The following is a 9,403-nucleotide window of genomic DNA, read 5'->3' as shown; positions in this document are numbered from 1 at the left end:
TATAGTTCGCTCATGATACTAAAGCTAAAGTCACAGACCGGTTCGAGAAAGGGTATAGAGGTTTTGCACGGCAGCCATGTTGCATGACAGGAACAATGGATTCTTTTGCCTATGGGAACAAATGTTCTTTCTAATGCAAAAGATTTTCATTGTTCCTGCCAAGCAACATGGCTGCCGTGCAAAACCTCTATATCAAGACTATTTTTGCCAAATTCCAATTTGGGAAATCGTGAGTGCCTCATGAACAGGCAATCTAAATTTAACTAAGGGGGAGGGATTAGACATGACCTCATGAAAACAATCGGTTTACATGACAGGAGCCGCAGTGCAAAGGAATTACATGACCTCATGAAGTCTTATTGATAAGGACACTCTTTAGGGTAAAAAAGTAAATTGCAAGGTTGTTATGACGATTATGAATAGGACATCACATGAGTTTTGGGAAGGCATGTAGTTTATTTGAGGCCCGAGTAGCATCATTTGCCCCCGAGCGGAGCGAGTGTGCAAATGATGCTACTGAGGGACCCAAATAACTATATGCCTGACAAAAGTCATTTGATTATCATTATTATGAATACACAAGACCAAATCGTATCAATTCATTTAATAAGAAAAAAATTGTTTAACAGAGATGTAGGATGAAATTATGGTATGGAAATGTCCATCAATGTATACAAACAAAAAAGGTTGTGAGAATGAAAGGAATGAATATATTTCAAGTGCGGGTTTTAAACCAAATGTAGAAGTTATCCTCGCACTAAAATAGGACAATCTCATTGGCCGAGCGAGGTTGTTTGACATCTCTGCAGCCAATCAGTATCAGGGCGGCAAATGTATTTTCAGCCCGCACATTTCCCGTTTGGCCCGCAAAAAGGCGCGTTTTACAGAGGGTAGTTTGTCATTTGGCCGCGCGTATTGATAATAATAAAATATGTGGACTCGTTGAGCAAAGGAAAAATAGAAATGGGGAGGGAAACGGATGTGTGGGTGAAATAGGAATAAGACAAGAAAAAACCAAGGAGGGGAGGGGAAGGTGACAATGTTCTTAGGTAATTCAGGGGCGTGGTGACTGGGTGGAGGCTCATGCGTTAAATGGATATTATATTGTCATATGTGCGTAGACCTTATTTGCCTTCACTCTTTTTCATTCGCGTACCTAATGATAGAGACTTGGACAAAGACATCGCAAAATGAGGAGTTTCCAAGCGCTTTTTAAAGATGGATTTTAACTCAATGCAACGTGCCACACCTCAAAATTTTGAGTATAAACATTTCTGTATTTGAAGTAATTGAAAGGAGTGCGAAACAAAAGTTCAAATTGAAAGTCTTAGGTTATTGTAATAGATTACAACTACGACGTTTCCGAACGTGATCCTAGGATTTGGTTTGTCCGCCGAACTCAGAGTGGGTAAGACCGGACTTTATCTGTTTGCAATCTGGCTGCAGGCGATATTTTAGGGAATATATGAATGAAGGACATCAAATTGTATCAACGAAAATGTGACAAGCTTGTACACTTTTAAATTACTACAAAGAAAGTAATAACATGAACTTTGGAGTCACAATTTCCACCGCGTTCAATCTTTGAGAAACGAGATGAAACGAGGTTTAAAGAATTTTTCCATGACTGCAAGATCTAAGTCGCTTGATCCGCCGCGGCTCACTCACGCTGTGCGGAGAGAAGTTGTTTGCTAGTTTGAAAAGCGCAACGACAATAGACCTTATTCATAAATGGCCCGTCACATTTATAATTCTTTTGTCCACGTGCAAATTAGCCTACCAAGCCTCATTTTAGAGCAAGAATTCTTTTCAAATCACTGTATGGTATCGAGGCTTGTAGGCTAATTTCCACTTCGACAAAAGAATTATAAATTGGCCGCCATTTATGAATAAGGTCTATTATACATGTTTGTCCGCTGCGTCTGTTATCGATGACATTCGCTTTATTCTCGTAAAAAAACCTGCTTAGAAATTTGGAAAGTAGTATTTTGGAACTTTCTAAACAAGTACTTTGGTTGCCAAGATTTGAGGGTTTCTTTTTAGAAGACATTGTAGATAATGGAGAGCTATGAAGGCATATAATATAGACTGAAATTAGAAAACCTCGACCCTTCCACGGCAAAATTTACTTAACGAGAGCTAATTCTCAAGAGAAATGCATTAAAAAAGAAAACAGGTGTCCCACTTAAGTGTGATAACTTTGTGCGCCGCGCATTTGTTTCTGCACGCACATACTTCACCTTTACTATGTTCCGCCTTTAAATTTGTCTTCTCCGAAGTAGTCCTTGTGTCTGGAACGCAGCGTCATATTCGTCAAGATCACTTCTTCCTCCAGCAACGATACCTCGATAAACTTCCTCGGCAAAGGCAACAAGCTGTTTGCCCGAAGGCGAAGCGATGACTCTCCAAATTGGGCTTCAATTTATTTCGTCCACGAAGCTCGCTGATTGGCTAGAAGGCATGAATTCCAATGACCCATCGAAGTGACAACAAAGTGTGCCGCGTGTAACCTCATGTTTGCAACATCTACACGAGGAAAATCAGTGCTATTGTTGCTAATTTGGCGTCCCTTCAAAATCTTGTCGTCTGAATGCAAATTGTAATATTGCGTCGACCATATTATTTTATGATTTTTCATGCAAGAGTAATGCAGGATTATAACGGGAAAGAATCTTTGTGACGAGTGTTTTTGTAATCAAAATTGTAACGACAACTCCGCAAAACAAGAAAACGCTTTAAAAATGCGCTGCACGCTTCACGTGCACGTTGAGGTTTTTAACAAAAGTCCGTACAGAAGACAGGCGTGAAATTATCAAATGCTCGGATTTCGTGAAAATTGCTGAGATTTCAAGATGAAATGATTATTTAAAAAAAATACAAAACAAGACCCTACAACTGACATTCTCTTTAGTCATTGTTCTTTTTTTGCAAAAGCAACTGAATATTACTAAAAACTTGAGCCTACTTGTTTGTCCAGTCTAAAATCTTTAGTAAAGTGATTTCAAATTGCTCGATCTTGCAAAGAAATTGTAAGAAAATTTGACAGCTGCATCATCACCTCACACTCAAGCGTCTGGCTCCAAATGCAGTTTCACGTCATTTTTGTATAAATACTACAACTTCTACTCTCCAACTTTTTTTCTCCTTAAAATATGTTTTCCGTGTACCTATTACGAGTACATAACACCATTAAAAGGAAGGGGGAGGGGTGGGGGGAATCAAAGTGCTCGCTCAGGAGAAAATAGCCATTGCTTGACAGATTTCACTTGGCGTCAATGAAAATCCGTCATTTTATCAATGTACGCGAGCTAAAGCGCGCGCCAATTAGGTAATAAATCATGCGCAGTAGGGTCGCGCAATGCAAATCACCTTACTAAGGATTTATACACCGCTACTAGTGACTTCATGCTTTTGAAGCGAAACTCAGTCATTGAATCCTTTTTTACATTTCATCTCTTGTCTAAACCCTTTGTATGCTTTGAATAGAATTTCCAAGCCATAGTATGCAGAAAACCGCATATATAGGCGGAGTTTAATTTCAGGTTCATTCCTTTGCTCGTCCACGCCGTTGTCACCTCTGTCTCAAGAAAGGCAAACAACCTATTGGACTCCTTAATCAAAATAGGTCCATACAGCAAAGGATTTCGAAGAAAGCACTCATCTCTTCGAGGAAAAAAATTTTTTTTGAAAGTTTTCAAAAAACGGGGAAAATTGTATTTGATGAGCACGATTCCTTCATCGTCGTTTTTATTGTCACCCTCGTCGTCATTGTAATCACAAAGGAAGATGGGTTGGCAAGTTAATGAAACATGTGCCTTCTACGCACGCGCACGAGAGAAAATGGGCGCGCGAAATCTGGACTCAACCTCTTTTCGCTCGCTCCTCCTCGAATCCAGATTTCGCGCGGCCATTTTTTTCTCATGCCTATCTCCTTCTCGAGCTCGACTAATTAAACGGAAAAAAATTCTCGGCTCGTAATCTACCTTCATCGTCGCTTCTATTGTCACCCTTGTCGTCATCATAATCACCATGGGAGATGAGTTGGAAAATTGTTGAAACACATACCTTCTACCTACCGATGTGTCCCAGCATCTGGGGTGGGGTAGGGGGCGGGGTGCGCTCAACGTCAAATTCGGGTTGAGCTTGTTTTTCTTATCTGCTTCGAGGAATTTTCTCCGCTACTTTGGGTTTTCCCACTCATCGAAAAACCAATATTTGATGTTTGAAATGAAAGTTAGAAAGTTCATAGCAGTTAGATTAGCAGCTGAGGCAAATGAGCAGCTCTCAGCTGGTATGAACTGGTAGAGCATGCGCAGAGGAGAGCAATTGCACGGGGTTCGAGCCTGGATTTTACAGGCTTGCTGCTTGTTGTTGTTTAAGTTCCTTATCTAACTGCGAAGATGTTTCCAACTTTCATTTCATTACATGAAATTTCGTAGATACTAAAATCATTTGATTTGCTGTAAGGTGGTTTGTAGTCACCCCCACTAGAAGAGCAGATGTCCTCAGCTAATTTATTCTGAGACTAAAAAATGAAAGCGATGATGACAATTAGCCAGCTAATTACTTTCCAGCAATAAAAATTGGGGGTCACCAAGTTCGTTATTTTGTCGGAGGGCTGCTTCAAATACTGTGATCGTGTGCTCCAACGAAAGGATGCTTTTGGGGTAAAATATATGTATTTTCAATTGTGACAACGATTCCTTGCGCATGCTCATTGACACAGGTATTCTTCACATTGAGGGCCCCCTCTGGGTGTAAGGAATCACGAACGTTGGCGGCAATCAGCAGAACGTTCAACTTACTTTCCTGGTAAGTTGGACTACTTGATTTACATTTACATATCCCACAATAATTCCAACGTAGAAATGTTACGAACCATTGCGTTTGATTAAAAACGTTCTCCGACGTGTATTGATCCCAAGGACTTTCTCCACAAAAAACCGCTCGACCTTTCGCGGTAAAAAGGCTTGATAACGATGGACCAAATTTTCTCATTCCACTGGTCCGGCGCTTATTCGGCCGTGTCCCTCTAAAATAAACGCTACGTCGACGTCGAATTCGAACAACGCGGTGTCTTCTTTCAGCACCCAACCCATAAGAAACGAGAATGAGCCGTTTAAGACTATTCAATAACAATTCAAAACACAAATTTATTTTAACATCAAAAGAGCTTTATTTGTTTTTCATCCTACTCTCCTCTTCATAATACAGGCACGAATTGCGGACATACAAATCAATTATTTCTGTCTGAAATTCTCTCCACCTATAAATAGAGAATTGACTTCTTGAACCCTCCAAACTTTACTTAAAATAGATGTTATTCCTATACAAAAACGTTGCAGGGTTAATTCAGCAGTTAAGCGGCCATAAATTTAAATGTATCATTTCCCCGTTTTTGCTCTCCTTTACACGCAAAATTCAGCAAATTCAAAACGAATGAAAAGGTTACTTTCTACAGAAACTGCGCTGCTGGGATGATGTTTCGAGCGTTACAGTGTAGCCCTTCGCGCTGACTAAACATGAGCTCACAAATCTTTGTTATGGTGTTCAATTTACCTTTTCCAGCTCGTTGGATAAAACCAAATTTCTGCAAATCACATCCGTCATTGTTTTAAGATTCGCTTGATGAAGCATGCGCAAATCTTGACATAATTGTCGGCGATTGGTTCCTAGCAACTAATTCATTGTTCTCAAACATTCTTTGACCTAGGCCATTTGAGTTTCAATAAGAATAAAACACAAAATAATGTTTGCAACCGCGGTTTGTGTTTTATTCTTAACCATTATTCATTACCAATTTCAGAATTTTGTTTACCGCATGTGTAATTTAAACGCCGTATTTTTTCTGGCGGGAAAATTTTGTCAAGGTCAACCAAGGTCATACCAATCTTTGTCGCCATAGATTAATATCGCAAAATATTTACAACAAATGTCATGAGATCAACTCTAATCCTTGGCTGCACATTATTTGTTGGAAGAAAAAATTGCTTTTATAAGTCGTGTAACAGAAATTACTACATCATAAGGGAATGCACAACAAATTTTCTTTAACACTAAGATCTACCAGTTCACAGACATTTGTTGTAAGAAAGGAGGATTCCTTTAAAGAACACAATACCCCTGAAATGTTTTCGTACTTACTTAAGTACTTAAAGTCAGTGTTAATCTGCGCAAAAAAAAAAAATACGATTTAGCAAAATTCTCAAATTACTCTGACCTTCTGAAGCAGAAAAATGCTGAGCCCGTTTGGTTCACGACCAAGCAAGTGACATGCATAGGTCCATTCCTCACTTGAAATCACAAATGAATTTGAAGACACAACGTCAATTTGTGACATCAAATATAAAATAGACTTAAACCTACCACTACGTGCAAATGAACCAAACTTTGGCCAGACTGTTTTGATTCTTCAGAAGGTCAAGGACAATCGATAATTTTACCAAAAAGAGTCTTTGGCGTTGCCAAAGCACTTGAATCTGTAACAGAGAAAAATGACGCACACAAGTGCATTGAAATGTATTGAGCATTCTGCAAAATTAAAGAACGATGCGAGGCACGTGAGCAGTAAATGTTTAGTTAAGTTTTAGTACAGTAACTGGCTGATATTAACAGTGCAACCCAGATATAGCAAAAAGTACTTGAACTTTAAAAAGATTACAAATGTTAAAAAATTAAACACAAAAAGGAATGGAGAAGGGCACAATATTATGAAACTCATTAATAATTCATGATGGGAAAACAAAATAAATGTCTACCAATCAAATCCTCTGATTAGATTATGCACAACAAATTTGCAAACCTGTGCAAAGTGAAAAAAACGATTGTGCACTGTCACAGTCAATGCAACATCGATTGTGACAACATTTTTCTCGTTTTTGAAGGTTTTAAGGTTTCATAACCGAGTCCCCCGATCAACTATAAGTAACTCCCTAGATTAACTATAATTCACTCAATATCTGTACATATAAATCTGATACAGATTTCTCTTCATTTACATTAACATTTCTTTCTATTTCCCTGTTAAAATGTCTTTAATCACCAAAAATACTTAGTGTACATTGACACTTTTAAAAATGCTGACATTATTTTAATAGGTCATATACAACATTTCCATCAAATCTGTATCACATTTACAAACTCTTGGCTTTGCCTCACATTTGTAAATGTGACACAGATCTGCTACTCATATTGTATATATCACTTGTGTGCCCCTGCCTCAGTGTGAATGTAAGAACTCTTGTCTGCCTGTGCCTCAATGTCTGTATGTACTCAGACTTGTGTGCCTTTGCCTTAGTGTTTGTATCTACTCTTGTGTGCCTCAGTACCGTGGTGTTTGTATCTATACTCTTGTGTCCTGTGCCTTGGTGTTTGTATGTACTCTTGTGTGCCTGTGCCTCGGTGTTTGTATCTACTCTTGTGTACCTGTGCCTCATTGTTTGTTTCTACTCTTATGTACCTGTGTCTCAGTGTTTGCATGAACTCTTGTGTGGTGACTTTGCCACAGTGTTTGAATGTACAGGAACATGTACTCTTGTGTTCTTGTGTCTCAGCGTTTCCATGTACGCTTATGTGCCTTGCAAGGTGACAAAAAAGAATCTACTTCCACAGGTTGAAATGAATTACTCTTTTGTTGCTATGGTAACTGGTGTGAATAGAAAACTTATGAGAAACAAATATTGACAAGTGGATAAATCAGAGATCGCTGTTGTCCAAATTAACTTTCTTTTTTTTTTGGTTAATCATGATGTCTTCCTTTAATGTTCATCTGTGCCATGTCTCCATTCTCATGGTGCTCATGATGCCCTCTCATGGATTATTAATTTGACTCTTAACTAATAGTGCATCTCTCTTGACAACACACGAAATTTCATGGTGTCTTGAAGTCTCAGTGAATGTAAAGTGTATGAAAATACAACTTGCATAGTCGAAGCATGTGCCAGCCTGTGTATCAACTGTATTATTGACCTTATCTACCTATAAGTAACTAGTAATGCTTACTGCTCTCCAAAAGCCTTGCCACAGGTAAACTGTCTACTTCCCCTAGTCTGAAAGATTATTTTATCTTTCTTGTCTTGAATTGATATCTGAGGTTTCCTTTTTTCAATACACCACCCTGACTCCTGAATTAAAATGAAAGAAATCTTTGAAAGCAGACAATAATACAGATCACTGTGTTAATTTACTCATATTTGCTGGGAAAGGATCAAACATTCATGTTGCTCACTCATAATAAATGTAAACGTTTTGGAAGATCCTATACAACTTGAGCTTCAGAAAGTAGACCACTGTTTTGGTGGGGTATAGCAGTGAAAATACTCAGCTACTAGTACAGTTTGATAATTAATGTCTAATAATCGTTAACCAAAACTAAATTTGGCCACTTTTCCACTTTTGGATACCCAATTATTTTACTTTTTTTAACAGGGATGGCACTGTGGTGAGAGCACTCACCTCCCACCAATGTGGCCCAGGTTCCATTACCAGACTTGGCATCACACGTGGGTTGAGTTTGTTGGTTCTCTACTCTGCTCTGAGAGGTTTTTTCTCTGAGTACTCTGGTTTTCCCTTCTCCTGAAAAACCAACCTACAGTTTGAAATAAGTTCATTTGATTTCTTTTCAGTGTCCCCACTTAACACTTACAATGCACCAAAACCCAAATATTTTTTGTTCCTAATATAAATCTTCCCATCCAAAGCAAACATATGTCACCACTATTACCCAGAATTTCGCTCTTTTTGTACAGTGCAAGCCACTTAGATGTAAACTTGGCAGAACTAGCAGTAATTTTGACCCAGGACTGTGATGTGAGAGGCATGGGTCTATTCTCGATTTTACGTCACAAACTGCTTTGCATTCCTGTTTTCAAAGAAAGAATTGACCCATGCTTCTGACATCACAGTCGTGGGTCCAAATTTTGGCTGGTTTTGATAACTTTGCGCATCTAGCCCGGCAGATAAAAAGCAAAATTTTGAGTGAAGAATGGTCAAATATGTTTTCTTTGGGTGGGGAGATCAGCATTGTAGATTAAAAAATATTTGAGTTTAGGTGCACTTTAAATAAAGTTCACTATTATGATTATTGTTACTACTATGCAGTTTATTGAAACATATGGCTGGTTTTTTTCACAAGTCACAGATCATCGTTTGACCCATACAGAAAGTATCCTAAACGTTCTTGATGCAAACCTCACATGAGGCAGTCATATTGAAAAATTGGATAAACAAGACAGGCGGTGAAAAATAAATATCTAGAATCTTAAAAGCAACAAGTAATGGTCTTCGACAACAATTGCATCTTTCGCCGTTAAATCATTGGACACTGAAACCAAATGGCAAATTCTGTATGGGTTGAACAAACATAGAAGGAATCAAATGCCTTGAAGGCATCTGTGTTTATTGA

This window comes from Montipora capricornis, chromosome 13 (assembly GCF_036669925.1).
Source record: "Montipora capricornis isolate CH-2021 chromosome 13, ASM3666992v2, whole genome shotgun sequence".
Classification (NCBI taxonomy): Eukaryota; Metazoa; Cnidaria; class Anthozoa; order Scleractinia; family Acroporidae; genus Montipora; species Montipora capricornis.
Note: the sequence above shows the minus strand (reverse complement) of the source record.